The 19,600-nt window shown below is 48.4% G+C and overlaps 1 protein-coding gene and 1 long non-coding RNA gene across 3 annotated transcripts in view; one reads left to right on the top strand and one right to left on the bottom strand.

Annotated features, from left to right (window-relative positions):
- Window positions 1-19,600, bottom strand: part of CHST11 (carbohydrate sulfotransferase 11) — a 254,568-nt gene that overhangs the window by 28,313 nt on the left and 206,655 nt on the right. The gene's annotated exons all lie outside the window — the stretch shown is intronic.
- On the top strand, window positions 11,697-14,318 carry LOC141568837 (uncharacterized). The gene is made up of 3 exons (XR_012492056.1): window positions 11,697-12,002; window positions 13,646-13,720; window positions 14,169-14,318. It is a non-coding gene; the product is annotated as an uncharacterized LOC141568837 (long non-coding RNA).

Genomic DNA, 19,600 nt, shown 5'->3' with positions numbered 1-19,600 from the left:
AGATTCCTGGGCCCCATTCCTGGAGATACAACCTGTGCCGCAGACCCAGGAATCTGCATTCGTAACCAATCATTCAGGTGACTCACCTGCGAAGAAACACTGTTTAAAACCCCAGTAACCAATTACTGGATGAAAACAACCTTCTGCGTGTACACAATCTCTTATAATTTGCCCAGTCCTCCTACATCTTCTCACTTGAGCATCATAACAACTGATAAAATGGTCTGGAGGCACAGCACGATTTCACAGATGAGTAGGGAACCGAGCAAGTCGGACAGGAGGCAAGTTTAGACTGCCCTGGTCTATTACAGGTCATTCCAACCGTGTGTTTCTCTGCCAGCTTATCTTTGTCTGTTCCTGTCTTTTTTCTTTCTTGCTATAATTTTTAAAAACAATTCTAGAAACGAAAGGTAATAATTAGAGGTAAACAATAAAAGGAAAATAAAAATCCCCCAAACTCCCATTAAACAGAGATAATTATCATTAATGTTTTGGTGTATTTTCCCAGCTTTGTTCTTACGTTTTAATTGCTGTTCACTGTTGTGTAAGGCACGTTCTCCCTCTCACCAATTAACCAAGAACAAAGAAGGTATTGCTTTAACTGGCCCTTCTAGGGGTAGGAAGACACTGGCTATCTATCTGGTCCCTTTCTGTCCACTGCCTTCCTCAGTGGCCACTGCCCCTTCATCCTCTCCCCCACCCCCTCTAACAATTGTAAGAGTAGGTGGCACCTGGGAGGGCGGGGCGGGGAGCAAGCCTTCCTGGGCAGGGCTGGGGCCTCTGGATGTTGACACTGAGGACAAGACTTCAAGGGTCCCCACTGTTCTCTTGAATTGAACCAGGGGGACCATCGCACCCTGTAGCCAGCACATTCCATTAGGGATATTGCAAAATGCAAAGCACTATTGAAGAATTAGTTTTAGAACAGAGGTCTGGGGACTCTGAAATCCATCACAACCTCGGATGGATGGGTGGCTTGTGTCTGAAATCTCTACTCCAACTCTTTGCTTCTGAACGAGAACAAACACAGCTGATGCAAATTGACTTCAGTACTCATTTTCTTCTATTTATTTATTTTTTAAATAAAGAGGAGTTTGGAGTTGAAGACGGTTTGATTGTTCCAGAAGCTTCTGAATTGAGAACAAGAAACTGTGTGTGCTGGTGTGTGTGTTGACTGTAGGCATGTGTGACTTCCTCTTTTCTTTTCTTCTGAAATCTAGCAGGTTCCTTGGGCTTTCATTTACTTTCATTTATCCCCAGTCACAGCTTTGGGGAAGTTTTAAGGCCAAGCCTGAAGAGACTTGCAAATTAGTTCCTTGGAAGACTTCTGAATAGCGAGTGATTGCAATCTCTAATTATTTCTAAAGGAACCACTTACCCAATTAGAGCCACAGCCCATGAAAAGAAAGTGACAACTCGTAATGGCGAGCAGAGAGCAATTGCAGCTATTATTATTATTATTATTATTTTCTAAAATCATGCTATGTCTAGAGAACATCAACTCTTTCAATACTGGATTTTAACCCCAACACATTCCAGAAGGTACAGCTGTCTGCCTGGATCTGCTTCTCCTTCCCCTTTGTATGCTGACTCCTAACTCACCTGTCAGGCAGAGACTAAAATGTCGCTTCCTGGGGGGACTTTCCTGAACAGGGTAGGGGCCCTGCACTCCTTTTTCACAGCCCTTCTCAGGATGCTGTGACCATCTGCCTGTCCTCTCGCCAGTGCATACACTCTATGCAGCCAAGGGGCTTGTTTGTCATGTTCAGTGCTGTGTCCCCAGCACCTACAAGATCGCCTGGCACATAGTAGGTGCTCAATAAGTACCTATTGAGTGAGGCTGAACGAAAGAGACTGGGAAATGAAATAGTTCCTCGTTGGCTTCTGAGTGTAGATTTCTGTCCGAACTCAATTATAAAAGTTCATTCATTCATTCAACAGTTAGAAACATGTGCAGTGTGTAGGATGGTGGACTGGTTGGTCCAACCTCTATCCAAGACACCACTCCAGGTGTGGTAAACCTGCTTCCCTAGAGCCCTGCACATCTGGGGCCACCCACTCCCATCGGCTCCTTTGTTGGCTCCATAGCCCTGCAATATTGGGTCTCCAGGAGTGCATTTCTATTTGGATTGGCGCAACTTCAGTCACCTGGGCAGAGGCACCATTTCCCGGCCTTGTTATCAGCTCTTGGCTAGGTTAACAACCCTGATGGGTACACACAAAGTCTGACCAATCGAGATCTTAGAAACCCCTAATGATTGGCAGGGGTTAGGCACCATTCCTTTTAGAAGGTTCTAATAATGTAATTTGTCATTGCCATAACTACATTATCACTTGGGATGTGAGGCCCAATAAATGCCTGTTTCCTTCTAGATCCCTAGAGACCTACCTGTTCATGGTTACACTAGGGACCTAAGGCAGCTTGCTGGACCAGATAAAATTGCCAAGTGGGCAAAATTGTCCTTGCTAATTATAGTAACCATTTGACATGTCCTAGGCTTATCCCTAATATCTTCCCTAGTCTATCCATCAAAAGTTATATGCCCCACATTCTATCTTTCAGCCTTGAGTTCTGCTGGACAGATAATGAGATTGTTCAGATATAGTAAATATTGCGAATGGGTTCATTAGGCAGTAGATCCTAATGACCCACAGCTAAGCCCAATTAAAACACATGTGTCTAGAAAAATTTTTCAGCAATTATACGCAGCTCTACAGCAGGCTTTGGTGGCCCTCAAATCCTAGCATACCCCAGCCTAGCCCATTACACCAATATACCAGGATTGCACCTTTCTAGAAAATTCCATTCTGGAGCAGGGTTACTGAGCTCCTTTGTCTGGGGGGTAGGGAGGGGTATGTGGAGATGGGAAGAGAGATGCCTGCTGCCTCTCTTGTCCTCTAACTCCCGGTGGCCCACCATCACTGGAATTCTCCTATTTGCTTTGTGGAATGTGTCCATTTTTAGTTTGCCGTAGCAGGTATCAATCCCAGGCCTCTGGTTTATACCACAGCTTTTTAATTACAAGCCCCTTAGGTTTCTATTTGAATCCAGCTGCCTTGGTTTTTCCTTAGATCACAATGAGGGGGCAGGTCCAGTATCTACTTCAAGCTTCGACTCTGCACCCGGGGGACGTACAGTATGGTGTTCACTGGTCACCAGAGACCACCCAAAACTTAACTTCTAAATGGTCTGTCAGATAATGAAAAGACAAAAACTCGTTTGAACTTGGAAACTGGACCAAAAGCAAAAGATTAAACAGTCTCTGGTTACATATTTTCCTAAGGTTTCTGGATGAGACACTCCGAGCCTCTTATGAAATACGCAATTATTCCTCTCTGCTATGGGGCAGGGGGCGTATTTGTTTTCTGCGCTATCCTCTGGTTGACAGACACCCAGCTAAAAATGCCTTTATCACAGCACCGTTCTTGTCAATCCTACTTCACTGGCTTAAGAAAAGGACAAAAAGGGAACTGACGACTCAAAGACTGAAGAGATCTCCGTTGTCCAGCTACGTCTTGATTATTCAAGATGGCGGCAGCAAAGCAGTAGGCAGGATAGTAATCCATACACCGTTTCTACTGGCCTTTGGGGAACACACAGACTAGGTTTGTGTGAGTCTGGTGAGGGGTATACCTGTCAGGGAAGACTTGACCTGGGTAGGAAGCCATGCTCTGCCACGTAATCGCTGTGTGACTCTGAGCAAGTTACTTGGCTTTTCTGAGTCCTGAGCTAAGTGGGAAAACGAACACTTACTTCACAGTGCTGAGCATTAGGTGAGAAAACCTGCATGGTGCCTTGTACAGAGCTGGAAGACACAGGGAAGGCGTGCTTTGGAATTTAAAATGATGTATTATTCATAGTTTTATTGAAGTGTAAGCTTCTGAATTTGAAAGCCACCTGAGAACTGTCTAATCCAATGTAGAGATGAGGACACTGAGACTCAGAGAGGTGCACTGATTTACCCAAGGTCACACAGCGCATTATTGCAAGGCTGGGACCAGAAGCCCAGGTCTTCACATTGTTGTTTTCCTGGTGTGGCACCACAGCCTCATGCTCATCAAGTAAATGTTATCTTTAATTCATAAAGGAAATAGCAAGAATAACTGAAGAACGATCCCTAACTGAACCCTTACTGTGCTAAGTGAGGGCTTCACAGCTACTATCATTTAATCCTTTACCATTTCATAAGATGGTACTATTATCACTCACATTTTAAGATACAGAATTGAGGCTCAGAGAGCTGAGGAACTTGCCCAAGGTCACACAGGCACCGGATGAGTCTCACAGTGTGCTCCCAATGCAGACACTCTACCACCAGCCTCTAGTTCTGAAGCACTAAGATACTGGGGGAAATGAGACCCTGGGTTGCCTCTAACGTAGGCTTGCCAGATTTAGCGAAGAATATACAAAATGCTAGTGACACCGGAATTTCAGATTACTTTAGTTTAACTATGTCCCAAAGAGTGCAGGGGACATACTGACACTAAAACATCGTTTCTCTGAAATTCAACATTCACTGGGAGTCCTGCACTTTACGCCAGTCCTGCTCTAACTTGTTGAGTTGCTCTAGGCAAGCTGCGTTGCCTCTTTGAGTCTCCATTTCTCTCCTGTAAAATGACAGCTGATCTCAAAGGCTCTGTAAGTCAACTCCACGGGAGGAGGGATGGACAGAGTGAGTTCTCCGGCGACTGTTCTGCGCAAAGCCCAGCCCAGGAAACCTATACCGAACGTGTTGGAGGGAGGCCTGAGATCAGGTCCTTCTGCTCCTAAAACCCTGACACCTGTCCCCAACCCTGTAGAACAAGTGCCTCCAGGTGGCACGAGGCTCCATGGGCAGTGCTGTGGGCAGAAAACCACCCAGGTTTTTTAAATTGTGGTACAACCAACACAATACAAAATTGACCATTTTAAGCATTTCTAAGTGTACAGTTCAGTGTCATTTTAAGGGTGTTCACATTGTTGTGCAACCATCACCACCATCCATCCACAGGACTTTTTCATCACCCCAAACTGAAACTCTGCACCCACTGAACAATAACTTCCCTCTGCCCCTCTCCCCAGCCCCTGGTAACCACTATTCTACTCTTCGTCTCTATGAATTCGACTATTCCAAGTACTTCCCATGATTGAATTATATATTTGTCCATTTGTGTTTGATCTATTGCACTTAGCATAATGTCTTCAAGGTTCATCCATGTTGTAGCGTGTGTCAAAATTGCCTCCTTTCTGAAGGCTGAACAGAGTCCATTTTATATAACTTTTCTCTCGGAGTAAACACCCCAGGAAGCTTACTCAGTCTTCTAGGTTCTCAGGGGACAGGACAGAGCCCCTTTCAAGGGAAGGCTGCCCAAGGCCACAGCCATCATAAGCCCTGGGGGCGGGGCCAGCAAGACAGCCCCCTCCACAGAGGCTAATTGGGATTCCCAATGAGATTTCAGGACCCCCTACCTCCTGGGGGCACTTCTTTCCATGCCGAAAGCTGAGCAGTAAGTCAGAGGCAGATATATGGGGCACTCCACAGAGGTTTTACTTTTGCTCTAACAATATAACTAAAACACGGAGTGATTTATTGAGGTTGAGCGACGGGGGAGGGAGGAGAGTAAATTCACACTTGGCCACAGGCCACAGACTAAGCGAGTGGGGTGTCCCCATCCCTCTCAGGGGGCCTTGGGGCCCTGGAAACATGCAAATGCTCTAAGGAGGAAACGGCACCCCCTCCAGATTCAAAGGGTCTGAACCCCACAATGTTGGCTGGAGACGAGCATTTCATTCACCATCAACTTTGGGTTTTTAAACAAAGCTCATATGTCTCACACAACTATAAACTGGGTCCCTCAGAGAGAAAAGACCCCAGTGTACAGTGTGAGTGGAGGTCACCAGTCGCCTCCAGTCTCAAAACCAGTCAGTCCCTCACGCGGGCTGTGATGTTCTAAGTCTGGGTTTTTACAGAAGGGAAAAATGAGGGGCAGAGGATGGAAGAGGGTCACGGAAGCACTGACCGCCTGCTGTGAGTGTTACCCCACAGGAAGGACAGATGCTGACCTCACCGTCCCTGGGGAAAGGACGGGAAACGACGCTGCCTGAGCACCCACAGCACACTGTGGTCTGAGCCAGTGCTTTCCATTCCACCTTGGGTCCTGCCTCTGCCGAGTACGTGCTGTGTGATTCTGGGCAAATTGTCCACCTTTCTGTTTTCTCACTAGCTACTGTGAGACATTAATGAGATAAAACAAAGTGCTTATCACAGCATTTGGGATATCACAAGCAGTCAGTAAGCATTAGCGCTTATTATCACACCATAAAGTCCTCAATGTGTGTCAACGACTCTTGTTACCACTGCTAGTAACACTGCTGGCTGCTGCCGCTGCTACCACAGCTCCTGCGGGAGGTGCGCCGACCCTCACATTACACAGGTAAGGAAACTGAGGCTCAGGGAGGTTGCACAGGGTGAGTCGGGACTCAGGCTACGTGTGTCTGGCTCCTATCTGGGGGAAGGGGAGCTCTGGAAGGAATTGGAAACTTGTGGTGAGAGCTCTGCCCCCACAAGAGTCTGCCTGGGCACCCCAGCGCCATTCCCCTGAGAACTGAGGGACAAAGACCAAGAGTCATTAGTCTCCGCCCAGACACACATCAACCCTTCTGTAATACACCTGGGTTTGTCAGTGGCGAGTTGAAAGCGCTTAGGGGGCTGACATTGATTAGCATTCTGAGAAGATGCTATCCCCATCTCAGCCTCAGAAAGGTCTTGGCTAACTTCTGACACTGTTTCACTGCCCTTGAGAAAAAGCCCCCTAGATATCAGAGAGAAGCAGCGAGATGGTCTGTGGAGGAGGGAGGGACCCTCTTTCTTTGGAAAGAGATCAGCAAAGTCTCCTAACATTGAAGCTGGAAAAGAGATCCAGATTGCAGGAAGGCAGGGGTTCCAGGCTGCGTCTTCGAGAGCCTGTCCTTTTCCACAAAGAGAAACCATGGCGTTTTAGAATTAAAAGTCCTCCTCACCACTTTTGAATGTGTTGGGAAGGCATGCAGTTGATTACAGAATAAGATATATACTGTAATATGAGTTTGGGCATCATACTCAGCTTGAGCTTCCCAGCAGCCAATGTATAAAGGGAAATATGATGGGTTATGAATCCTTATACCTCTGATGAAGTTGAAAACACACAGGATGTGGAGACTAGGATGTGAGTTTAGGCTCTGTCACTTGCAGACCGTGTGACCTCAGGCAATACTTTAACCACTCAATTCCTCAGTTATTAAACAGTCTTTTTAATACCTCAGAATATTAGGAGAATCAAATGAGATGTATATGTGTCAGTGCTTTGAAAATTATGAAATATCTTACAAAGAGCTTGCTTATTATGAAGTAGTTATATTAGTTCTTCAGGAGAAACAAACTTTTTTTCTGTGCTGGTTGTTTTCTCTTTGAGGTAGATTTGAAAACATTTGATCCCATGACTCTTTAATCTAAGGATCATTGAGTAACAGAAAAGACAGCAGTAATAACCATCACTTTAAGCACTAATCATGGAAAAGGCCCAGCGTTACACTCGTTTGAGTTGAAACGAATTAAGCAACGCTAACTCGTTTCACCTTCACAGAAATTCTAGATATGGGCATTATTCGTATTCCTATTTTTACGGGAACTGAGGCACAGAGAGAGGGACCGATCATAGTCTCTTTCCCGTGAACACGGCCCTGAAGATGAAAGGAACAGGGTGAGCCACGGGTGGGCACGCGACCCACATGGAAATGAGGGCTCTAGGCTGAAGGCACCATTGAGGTGTCTACATACGTATGTGTGCACGTGTACGTGTATGTGTATGTGTGTGAAACAGAGAGAGAGATGCAGACAGAAATAAGTAGTGGAGACTCGAGGGCTGGAGAGAGCACTGGATAGTCACACTCATCTTTGACTCCTTGAGGCTCCACGGGTGGGGGTGGGGGTGGGGGCCAGGCATAAACCCAAATGCCCTTTCCTGCCCTAGGGTTTGCCTTTCCAATAAATTCCCCTTCTGTTTTAGCCGGACAAGCAAACATTTTTGCAAGCAAACATTTCCCAAGAAAAACATGAATAGACCAAGGAACCAAGGGTGGTTGAGGACCCCCGAGGTGCATTAACACGTCCAGCCCTGCTCCCCTGACCCCCCAGAAGGCTAAGCCCAAGAACCTAGGCTCGTGAAGGCAGGCAGAGGAGATGCACACTGGTCTAGAATACTCTAGAATACATGCTGTCATTTGAAAAAGCCCCAGAACAGCATCTGACCAGCTAACAGCACCCCACACTTCCTGTTTGTGTGACTTGTTCTGTTTTTCCAAATTAGATTTCTACTCACTGATCCTCTCCAATTTTCTTTTTTCTTTTTTAAATGAAGAGCAAATGAAAAGGGAAGTGGAGAAAAGCCTGCAGTGTTCTCCTCCGTCAAAGGCCAAGCATGTGTCAGCTTCGCTCAGCCTTGGCTGAGACCCCAGTATTTCATACTATTTGAGATTAGTAGCTGTGACAGTTCATCTTCAGGGGGAACAGTAGTAGATGGCTGTGGCCCTAGGGAGACCCTGGGGGGACTTGCCCTGTCTATGGGGTGAATGTGGCTGCAGCTCAGACCCTGCCTGGTGTCCTGCCTGGTGAGGGGCCTGTAGGACAAAGGTCTGCACGGGAAGGCTGAATGGCAGCCCTCAGGAGGCAAGTGGGGCACTGAACCAAAGGCAACATACATCCCCCAAACAAGGCAATGACAACTGCCCAAGACCCCAGAAACTTGGGTCAAGCGTTTGTCCTAGTTTGACATTGTGAATCTGGGCTCTGCCCTTAGTACTGTGAGGCATGGACAAGTTTATGCAACGTTCCTTGGTTCTGTCTTCCTTATCTGAGAAAAGGGGAAAGTCATGGTCCCCACCACCTGGGATTGCTGGGAGGATAAAATCAGATGGTTTGGGTACAATGCTTGGCACACAGAGAAATGGGGGCCACCATGTTGTGATGCCATCCTACCTGCTCGGCGGGCGTGCTTCAAGAGGAAGCGTGTTTCCTGGACCCTGGGTGCCTCCAGCAACGTTCATGGGACCAGAGAAGTCCATTCACTCAGTTTACAAAAAGCAACATGTTTGCAAAACCACAGCCTCAGGCCCAGAAGTGTGGAAGAGCCTAGAAGGTCTGGAGAGAGGGCTGGATTCCCAGAGGCTCTGGAGCAGGGACCAATTCCTAAACCTTTTACTTCAGGAACTGGGTGCAAGGTAAAGGAATCTGTGACCACGACCGCTCGGGAGGAGGTGGCCTGGGCCCTGTGATTCATGACGTTTCTGGAGGAGTTGGACCTCAGGCCCGGCCATCCCGTCCCTGAGCACCTCCTTGGACCTGCCATTTCTTCAGCCAGCTCATGCTCTGTGTCACACATCTGGGTCTACTGGCCACTCGGTAACTCTTCATTGTTAAGGATACTTAAAATAAAGGAGGAGCCAAAGCGCAGTTCTGCCAGTGATGGGCTGTGTGGCCTTGGGCAAGTCACTAAACCTCTCTGTGCCAAGATTGCCTCATCTGTCAAATGGGGATGACAACTTCAAAGGGCTGTCAGGAGAATTCAGTGAGGGGATGGCAGCCGGTGCCTGGGAAAGTGCCTATCACATAGCAACGCTCACTTAGGACTGTCCCTGACTCGTAGGAATACTGCTTGAATGCAGCTAATGCTGGCACGTGGGAGGGACTCCATGGACGTTTCCTGATTCTGCTTCTGACTATTATATTTTATGAAGGCTGGTTTCACTGCTGCCTTTTACTGGCTCCAGAGATTCGCCACAGCATTGGAGCCGTGCATTTCAGGAAGCACGACCATGAAACAGGTACTGGTTCTAAGACCTTCACCCTCCGGTTTGGGGCAGTTAAATATTGAGTTTCTGCGTTAGCTTTCCCACCTGCCTGAACAACTGAAAGTCCCTATGGGAGGCAGAATGATGGTCCCCAAAGATGTCAGCGTCCTAATCCCCAGAACCTGTGAATATGTTTTGTAACTTGGCAAAGGGGGAAGGAATTAAGGTAGCAGATGGAATTAAAATCGCTAACCATCTGACTGTGAGATAAACAGATTAGCCTGGATAATGACAAGGGTCCTTTAAATGAGGGAAGGGGTAAGAGTCAATATCAGAGTCAATACTGGGGTGATGTATGTGAAAAAGGCATGACTGGGCCATTGTGGCTCTGAAGATGGCAGGGGGTCACGAGCCAAGGAATTCCGTGGCCCCTAAAAGCTAAAATCCCCTTGACTTGAGCCAAGTGAGACCCACGTCAGACTTCTGCTCTCCAGGATTGTAAGATATAAATTTGTGTTGTTTTAAGCCACTACATTTGTAGTAATTTGTTACAGCAGCACCAGGAAACTAATGGTGTCCCAGATGTTTCCTTCTAAGATAACTTCTGGACCCTATGAACCCCTAAAGGGCTCAGAGGCATAGAGAGACACCCCCCCACCCCCCATCATGTTTGGAGCAGTGGTGTTTCCATTTATTCACTCACCCTTTCAGCAAATATTTTCTGAGAACTTGTCATGTGTCAGATGCAGCACTAGGTACTGGGGACATAGCAGTGAACGGGACAGAAAGACCCCTGCCCTCATGGCGCTCAGAGACGAGCGTAGACGCTGCTGTCCAACAGGTATGTAGGGAGCATGATAAGAGAAACATTTTAACGTACTGTGCTTATGGTGCTTACGACGGGCATGGCGTTGGGCCGGCCCTTTACACGCTAACTCATTTCGTCCTCACAAGCACTCTTGAGGGAGGTACTGGGGCACCAGTGATCGTTCCCATTTTACAGATGAGGGCATTGAAGCACAGAGTGTTTGGGTGACATGGCCAAGGTCACAGAGCTGGCTGGAGGTGGATCAGATTTGGGGCCCAGGCCGTCCTTTAGGTACTCTTCTAGGCTGCACCAAAATGACAGGGAAGGGGGACAACCCCAGAGAAGATGTAGGTGTGACTGTGGCCCCCAAGATATCCCTCTGGCCTAGAGGATGGCAAGTGCCCGTTTAAAGTAAATGTCAGTGATGAGGCTCTGGGGACTGATTTTGAGAGGGTGTATGTGAAAGTAAATGCTAAATAGGGTCACAGAGCCCTTGGCACCCGCAGTACAAAACAAGCACCACCAGACCCATCGGAGCCCAGGGCTGGGGCTGCACTTCTCTTGGGCTTGGCAGGGACCCCATGCCTAGACCCAGGCAGGGCCGAGCCTGCCCACAGTCAACCGGTCTTTCTTGACTGTTCATTCTCAGTGTGCACAAGGCTGTCTTTTGACACGCTGGTCCAACATTGCTATACGTTGGGTAAGTTCATCGAGACTCATAGGGGGATGCCCATTCGACGAGAGCCGGGCACAGCACATATGAGCTCATTATTCCAGCAGCATCTACAATCCCAGACCCGCTCACCCCTGAGAGGACGGGGCAGTGAGATGGCAAGGCTTCCTGTTGGGGGGAGGGGCGATGAGCCACGGGAGCCTAGGTGAGAGCGGGCAGGCGGTGAGTACATGGAGGCCTCTGGGGGAGCCGGAGGGGACGGCAGCATCCCTCGCCTGGATTCCTTCCTTCCATCGGCACCTTTCGCACGCTCCTCAACCTCTCGGGGCCTGTGTGTCCACATCTATAAAGCACGGAACAGTAATAGTCCCTGCGCGATGGGGTCAGGGAGAGCTATGAAGTGTTTTGCTTGGCGGCTGGTACCTAATGACCATGGTCTCAGTGTGAGCTGTGACTATGTCACACCGTCTTATTGAACCCATCACAATGGCTCAGAGGAGCAGCTGTTACAGTCTCCATTTCACAGATGAGGATCTAAGACTCCCAGAGGGACCAGACTTGCCCACAAACTCCTGGCAAGTCAAGGGCCTGGACAGGATTTGGACCCAGGACTCAGGATGGTGCTCTTTCCACAGCATTGCTTCTAGGCCAGGATTTGAACATTAAGCCTCGAATTCCAGCCCATGGTCTTTGAAACTGAGGATTCCATGAGAAAGGTACTGCTATCACCCCCATTTCACAGATGAGGAAACTGAGGCACAGAGAGTTTTAGTACCCAAGGTTACAGAACTGGGTACTAGTGGACCCAGACTTGGAACTCAGGCAGTCTTTTAATCACCACACGACGCTGTATCTGATGTGTACGCTATAATACATACTATATGTACACCTTGTAGGGCTCCCCACCACCACAAAGCTCATTTAGAAGAGGAGCCTTAGGCGGCTGTGGCGGGATCAAATGTGACAGAGGTCGGGTCTGGCAGAGCTCATCGTCATCGTCACCACCATCAGCATTATCACCATCACCATCAAAGCAAACCCGATTCCTGACGTTCATCAGGCACCTTATAGAGTCTAAAGCCCATTACCATCCATCAGTCCCTCTGACCTCAGTGCAGTCTGGACAGAGAGCAAAGGTAGGGGAATGGTCCCAGCGTGCACTGGGTGAAACTACCCAAGGCCCCAGGGTTACCTGGGAGCAGGTGAGGCTTTGCACTTGGCTGTGCAACCTCCCATGCTGGGGCCTTTTCCCTCAGTGCCTCAGCCTACTCACCATCTACAGAGGAAGCAGGAAGTCCCCCAAAAGGGTGAGTGCCTCAGCGATGGGGACTTGGGTTGCTCCCCTCCCTGGGCCTCTCCCTGTGCTCCTTCACGCGCCTTGACCTTTCATCTAAACATCCACGTGTGTGCACAATCCCACGGTAATGAACTTGAGATGATCCAATCACAAAGCTCCAAGCCGTGTGCTTGGGGAAAAGCAGGACATCATGATGGTGCCCGCCAAGCACCGTGATGGCACGTGACAGATGGGGGAGACTTGGAAACAGCCCCGTGTCTCCAAACAGCATGGCGTCCTGACCCCAAAGAGAACCCACTGTCAGAAGGAACACACAGGGCGAGCGGGAACACAAAGGTCTCCATGCCTGAGCCTTGCCTGCGGCTCCAGCTGGTTTCTCTGGGCAGCCTCTGCTCAGGCACAGGCACGGCACGGCACGGCAGCAGGAGGAAACCTGTTAGCAGCTGCTGCAGTGAGAAAGCCCGGCTTCAGCCGCAAAGGGTGGGGAGGACCCAAGGCCTAGAATCTGGAAACAAACCCCAGTGCGAGTGGTCCTCAGGGAATCGGCCTCATGGCACAAACAGAGGCCTGGTCCAGGGCAGCGTCTTTGCCTGCGGGGCTCCCTGGGGAGAAGGGCACAGAGCCAGGCGTCAGCACCTGTCACATGCCCTTTACTTGCCATTAAAAACCGTTGTAGAATAAACCGTACAGAGTGTGGATGCTACATACACCTGGAACAGATGGCTCCCGCTGGGGTGTGCTAGGTGTACTTGCAGTGCTCAGAGTGGGCAAAGCCAGGTAAACGGCCCCACTCACAGCATGCTGTCTTGACTCTGCCAACTTCCCTCTGGGAGGGCTCCATCTCACAGACATGCATGCACCCACTGTCTCGTCTTGGGTAAAGAGTGTTACAGAAAGTCAGGCCATGTCGAATCCACAAGCAGAGTAAATGCCGCTTAGCCATGTCCTGGAATACCTCTGGCATTCTGGGGAGGACCTGGGTGGAACTAACCACAGCCTGGCCTGTGTTTGAAGAGGCTGAGCTCCCAGGCTGGTTGACAAGGCATGATTTGTCCTCCGCAGCTACCAAGAGAACCTCAGGAGCCGGGTGTCCTCACAGACCCGCCACCGGAATGAAGAGCTGGAGTCCTTTACTGAGTGCGTTTTCTTATTTATCTTGGGGTCCTACAGGGGGAGGTAGGAAGGGGGTCGTGGCAAGCTTGCACGGAACAATAGAAGACTGTCCCCTGAAATAACAATCCCCCTGCTCCCTGCCTTATAAGGGAAGGCGTTAAGAGGCGTGGGTCAGGGCCAATGAGAAGTATGGAGCCACGCTGCTCAGAGCTCAGCTTGGCATCACCACATACATTGGAAGAAATGGCCTCCATCCATTCAGCCCAGGAGACACACACACATTCACACTGGTGAGGAGAAGGGGGGAGGTTCAAAGAGTGATGACGTCTGCTGTAAGAGTTTACATGCAGTGTCAGAAGGACAGTGCAGGGAGAGAGGCTGGCCGGGATCCCTCTTGGCTGGTAGTTCTGAGGGGTAAGAGCTGATGAGTGTCGCCTTGCCCAGCTGCCTTCTCACCAAATGCTTTCCTCAGGCTCCGGCAGAAAGCTGCTGAATTTTCATCCCGGCTCCACTACCTTCCAGTTGTGTGACTTTGGACATGTTACCCAACCTCTCTGGTCCTAATTTCCTCATCGGCAAAGCAAGAGTGGGGTGAAGAGGTGAGGTCACTGTGAGGAGCTTATGTCAGGCACACAATAAATGTACAATCACAGGAATCATCTGTCCCTTTTGCTTCTCACCTCACCAGGGAAGATGGGGAGTGAAAGAGGCATTCTGAATTCCGAATCCTGGTTTTACCTGCAGCTGGTCGTGGACCTGGCGGGGGCGGGGGGGGGGGGGGGATTGTACTTCTCTGTGCCTCAGTTTCCTCAGGGGTAAAATGAGAGTAATACTAATAGTATCCACCTCATAAGAAACCAAATGACACAATTTACAAAATGCCCACACAGTGTCTTTATACATAGTGAGTGCTTGGGAAATGGTGGCTGTGTGTGACTTTTCCATCCGAACAACTCATTTCTGACCCCACCCAGCCCAACCTTACTTTGCTCTTGCCCAGTCAACACATTTCCAAGGAGACTCAGCTTTTCCTGAGACTATTCCTTTCTTACCTATGCTGGTGCCCACCACCCTGCCCCTCCCATAAAGATAATTTTGGGGAGTCAGAGAAAGCACGTGGTGGACCACGCTGAAGCCTCAAGGTAGATTTTTCTGTCTATGGTGGCTTCTCATTTTTCCTTGTTGGAGTGAGACAGGGCAAACTTGTAAGAAGATACTGAGCTTAACATGAATGAGGAAGCAAGATTCGTCAAGGTCCGGTTTCAGTTATGTCCTTTCAAAGTTGTTTCATTTTTTTAAAAGTTTCCAAAACCATCCATCCCTCATCTTCAAAGAGTCTGGCTGCCAACTTGACTTTGTCCTCTGACGTCCCATTTAATTCACCCCGGAGGCACTGCTTAAAAATGACACTGCACATGGCTGAGCAGAGAATTAACCTCTCGTTCCCCAACCGCCACCCCCCAAATTTGGATTCCATTAGAAATTGGCTGACGTTGTCCTTGGGTCCTTCCCAAGATTAATGGAAAATCAACACGAAGAGCATTTTTTTTTTAAATGAGCCTGGCTTTTTATTCACAGAGGAAGAAAAGGGAGGATGATTTCTAAATGTTCCTTTCTACCACTTTTTTGTGACATCCCCGCCAGAGGCTTCAGGATAAATGTGTCAGCAAACAGATCAAAACCCTAGGGGAACTCTGCAACGTCAACTTTCTTTACTATTTTTTTTTTTAAAACACTTGTTATTTATTTGGATAGATGATCTATTCAATTGGTGTCTGGGGTGGGTCAAGAAAATACCAGGACCTCCTACAAAAGGAAGCTCATCTGTAAGCTAGTGGAAAACAAATCAAACCCATCTGGACACTTCCGGCACCATTTTGAAAGGGTTATCTTTGAAAAACCTTAACGGGGCATCTCAGGAAATGCATTTAGTAGACAAGCCCATCCTGGCATGAACATAGTTTTACTAAACACGACACAGCTGTTCCAAGGAAGATGTGAGAATCTGACCTCCCCCCAAATATGTTATAATTGTATTAGGATATTAAAATGGAAGTTTCTGCAGAAGCACCAAGCTGCATTATATTCTACATTAGGAGGCTTGATTCAAAGCTGGTGCTGGACTACAGGCAGACTTTGCAAGGGGGATCCTAGGAACCGAGGTACCTGACTCTTACCCCTGACCCACAGTCCCATTCAACCTTGCCCACGTCAATACAGAGAGGATGGGGTTTTAGGTTTTAGAGAGGTTTACTGGAGAAAGTTGTTGAATAGCCATAAATCCCACCTGCCACACACCCAAGGGAGAGGCTGGGAGGTCTCCCTTTCATTTTAAATTGAGAGAGGGGGGCTTTGAAATCAGCAAAGAATTGAATATACGTGCCTCCTACCATTTGAGGGGTCATATTTACCCACTGTCAGAGGCTCAAGTCTGCAACTCATGAGCAGCTTTGACAAAATGTAAGAATGTTTGCTGAGCTGGAAGGTAGCCCACTTCTCAGGCCTTATCAGGGAAGAAATGGAGGTGGTTTCTGGGGGCGTTAGACGGGGGCCTCGCTTGAGAGAAGGCTGGCAAGGGTCATCCTTGGGCCTGTCCACGAGGGGCTGCTTGCAGGGTAACAATGGGATTCCCAGACCTCAGGGTTGCAGGAGTTGAGGAAGGAGGGGGCAGCGACAAGCTGGAATAGAGTCTCATCAAGGAAACTGAAGGCCAGAGATCCCCAGGGACTGGGAATCGCTAAGAACCCCGGAAAGTGCCATGAAAGAAAGAGCCGCTGGAGGCCTCTGCCTGGTCTAGGGAGAGCCAACACCAACTCAAGACTGTCATCTGCGCCAGAATTTTCTTGCATCTTTCCTGTTCCTCCCGCCCTCCTCACTTAAAAGCTGAAGGCAGAGAGAGAGAGAGAGAGAGAGAGAGAGAGAGAGAGAGAGAGGAAGCTGTTCTGCAGCTGTGAGGACAGGCTGGCTGAGAGAGAGGGATAAGAGGACTCAACTGAAAATGAAAAATTTTAGACCAGCTTTCTTGAGCTATAATTCATGTGCCATACAAGTCACCCATTTAAAGTGTATTATTCAATGGTTTTCAGTCTATTCACAGAGTTGGTCATCCATCGTCACAATTAAGAACATTTTCACAACCTCAAAAAAAACAAACAAAATGTGTACCTATCACCCCCTCCGTAGCTACCACGCCCCATCCCCGTCCCCCAGCACTAAGCAGTCATTAATCTACTTTCTGCCTCTATGGATTTGCTGATCCTGGACGTTTCATAGAAACAGAAGCATGCAATCTACGGTTCTCTGTGTCTGGCTTCTAAATTAAAAACCATAGTTGTTGACCGGACATCCCGGCTCTGTCACTGCCTAGTCCTGGGTTGTTTGCAGGCCACACTAGTCCCTACCTCAGAGGGAAGTGGTAAGGATTAAATGAGATGTCCCCAGTTCAACATTTCATTTGAACTAATTCACTCACCCTCCCTGGCTTGCCCTGAGCTGGGTGGCAGTGAGACAAATCACCCAGCGCACCCACGTGACAGCACGCCAGGCTGTGGTAGGTGTTGTGATGTGGATAATGTCTGTCCTTCCACCAGATGACAACCTCTGTGAGAGCTGTGTCTGCTCCCTTTGCTTTCCTGTCCCCAAGGCTGGCTGGCACGTGCCTGGCACACATCAGAGCTTCCATAAACATTTATTTGCTGGCTGACGACAGAGGGAAGCAGAGAAGAGAGAGAGAGGGCCCCCGAGCCCACAGGTTGTGTGAGCAGAGCAGCGTACGAGTCTCCCACATGTGGACAACTGCTCAGGCGGGCCAGGAGGCAGCACCAGATGGCAGGCAAACTCTGTGGCTTTCTGGTTAAGTTTTATGCGTTTCTTTGTTTTTCAGTTTCTTTGTCACTGACATCTGCTGCTTTGTATTTTTCTGGAAGCAAAATGTAAAGCAGAAAAGGTGTCTCGGTTGCTTTATTCCTCCTTATCCCGGGCACCCTATTTGGACAGGCTTTGCCCTTGGACACAGGACCGCTGACCCTGACTGCCTGCCCTGGTGACCTCTCTCTTTCCCTGCATTCACCACTCCTGTCATCTCTTCTCCTTAAAGCCAGATGCCATGAAACGATGAAGGTGAAAATGACATAGTCTTTTCCGCAGGTAACATGGGATCATTACACCAGAGCCTTCTGGACATGGGGGGCGAGGGTGATGGATCTTTATAACACAGGAGCAAGTGGATCCATCCAAGAAATCACAGACGTCATTTCAAAGGGATATCGCTAAATGGCCGAGAGAGTGGTTTCCCAGGGAGTGCTCAGCCTGCCTTCTGTGTGGTCCCAGAGACGGTGAAGACAGCAGGGGTGGTACGAGCTAGGAGAGGGGACACAAGGGAAGACACAGTCTCGGGGGACAGAGCATGTGACAAGCACGGAGCACCTCTCATCTTGCTAGCTATTGTCTGGCCCTGCTCCTGCCGGCCTCTGTTTTTCCTCACAAGGATCCTACAAGAGATGTGATAACCCCATTTCACATAAGAGGTACCCAGGGCTAGGGAACCAGTCCTTGTCACTAAGCGAGGGAGAGGCATAGTGGATCTGACGCTCCTGCTGGGACAGCTGACGAGTACATCACGCACGCCCACACCTCATGCCTATAGCCGCCCAACCCTGTGAGGCAGACGTGACCTTGATCGTTCCCAGGGCCCAGGTCAGCCTCCGTGAAATACAGTAATCTGACTGAGGTCACTCCGCCAAGCCATGGAAATTCGAACCCAAGTCTGCCTAACTGCAAAGCCTGCTGACGCTGATGAGAAGACAGTCTGTGCTGCGATGGCTGGCCGGCCAGTGTGCAGATCCGAAAATGGCCCAGGAGTCTCTCCAGGGCGGAGGCTGTGACATGAAATGGAAAAAACAAGGATGTTCTTGGGTAAACATATGTGTCTGTTTACTGTGCAAACGTGTGTCCGTATATATACATGTATGTGTTAGTGTGTGTGATTGTGGCTGTATCTGTGTGTCTATGTATACATGTGTGTTTGTATGTATAGATACACATCAGTGAGTATTACAGTGTGTGCATGTGTGTTTGTGTGTGCACGTGTACAGTGTGGATGTGTCCATGTGTGCTTCTGTGTTGGTGGGTTATGAGTTTTTATGTGCCTATCTGTGTGTGCTTTTGTGTATTTGTATGTGAGTATTCAAGAACTTCATGCATGGCACTGGAGATTTAGGAGATTGGGTCCCCTCTACAGTGGAAAGTTATTCTTTTTTTTTTTTTTTTCAATTAATAGGAAACAATGGAATCTTTTCTTAAAGTTCTGCTTTGGGGCCCTCAAATGTAAACTTCATGCAACTAGGTTTACACTCTCTAAGGGAACAATGTCGCTTTGGAAGACCGAGCCTGAGAAAACTTAGAATTCACTGTTGAGTTTCAAACTTTTCTGACTACCCTGCAGTGAAAAATAAAGTGTGTCATTCCATATATATGGAATATATATATATATTCACATGTAGATGTATTTCTTAAAAGAATACTTACCCTTACCATGTGTAATGTGTGCTGAGATTTTTAATTCTATCTCATTTTTCAAAATGCTAGCTGTGGGCCACTAAACTGATGTCACAACCTAATGGGGCAGTTGAGAAACACTGGTGGTGATGGTGGGGGCTTTCATCCATCCATTTAACAAATAAACAATAAGTAGTTATTATGTGCCATCTTCTTTTCTAGGTTCTTGGGAAACAAGTTTTTTGCTGTCCTGGCATTTTTATTCTAAAGGAGAAAAAGAACCACAAACCCAAGAATACTTAAATAAGATAACTTCAGGTGGTGACAGGTCTATGAAGGTAATTCAGTGGGCTGGTCAGGGAGGACTTCCCTGAGGAGGTGACATTTGTGCTGAGAGCTGAATGATGA

The sequence above is a fragment of the Rhinolophus sinicus genome, linkage group LG02, assembly GCF_036562045.2.
Source record: "Rhinolophus sinicus isolate RSC01 linkage group LG02, ASM3656204v1, whole genome shotgun sequence".
NCBI lineage: Eukaryota > Metazoa > Chordata > Mammalia > Chiroptera > Rhinolophidae > Rhinolophus > Rhinolophus sinicus.
Note: the sequence above shows the minus strand (reverse complement) of the source record. Positions and strands in the feature narration are given on the sequence as shown.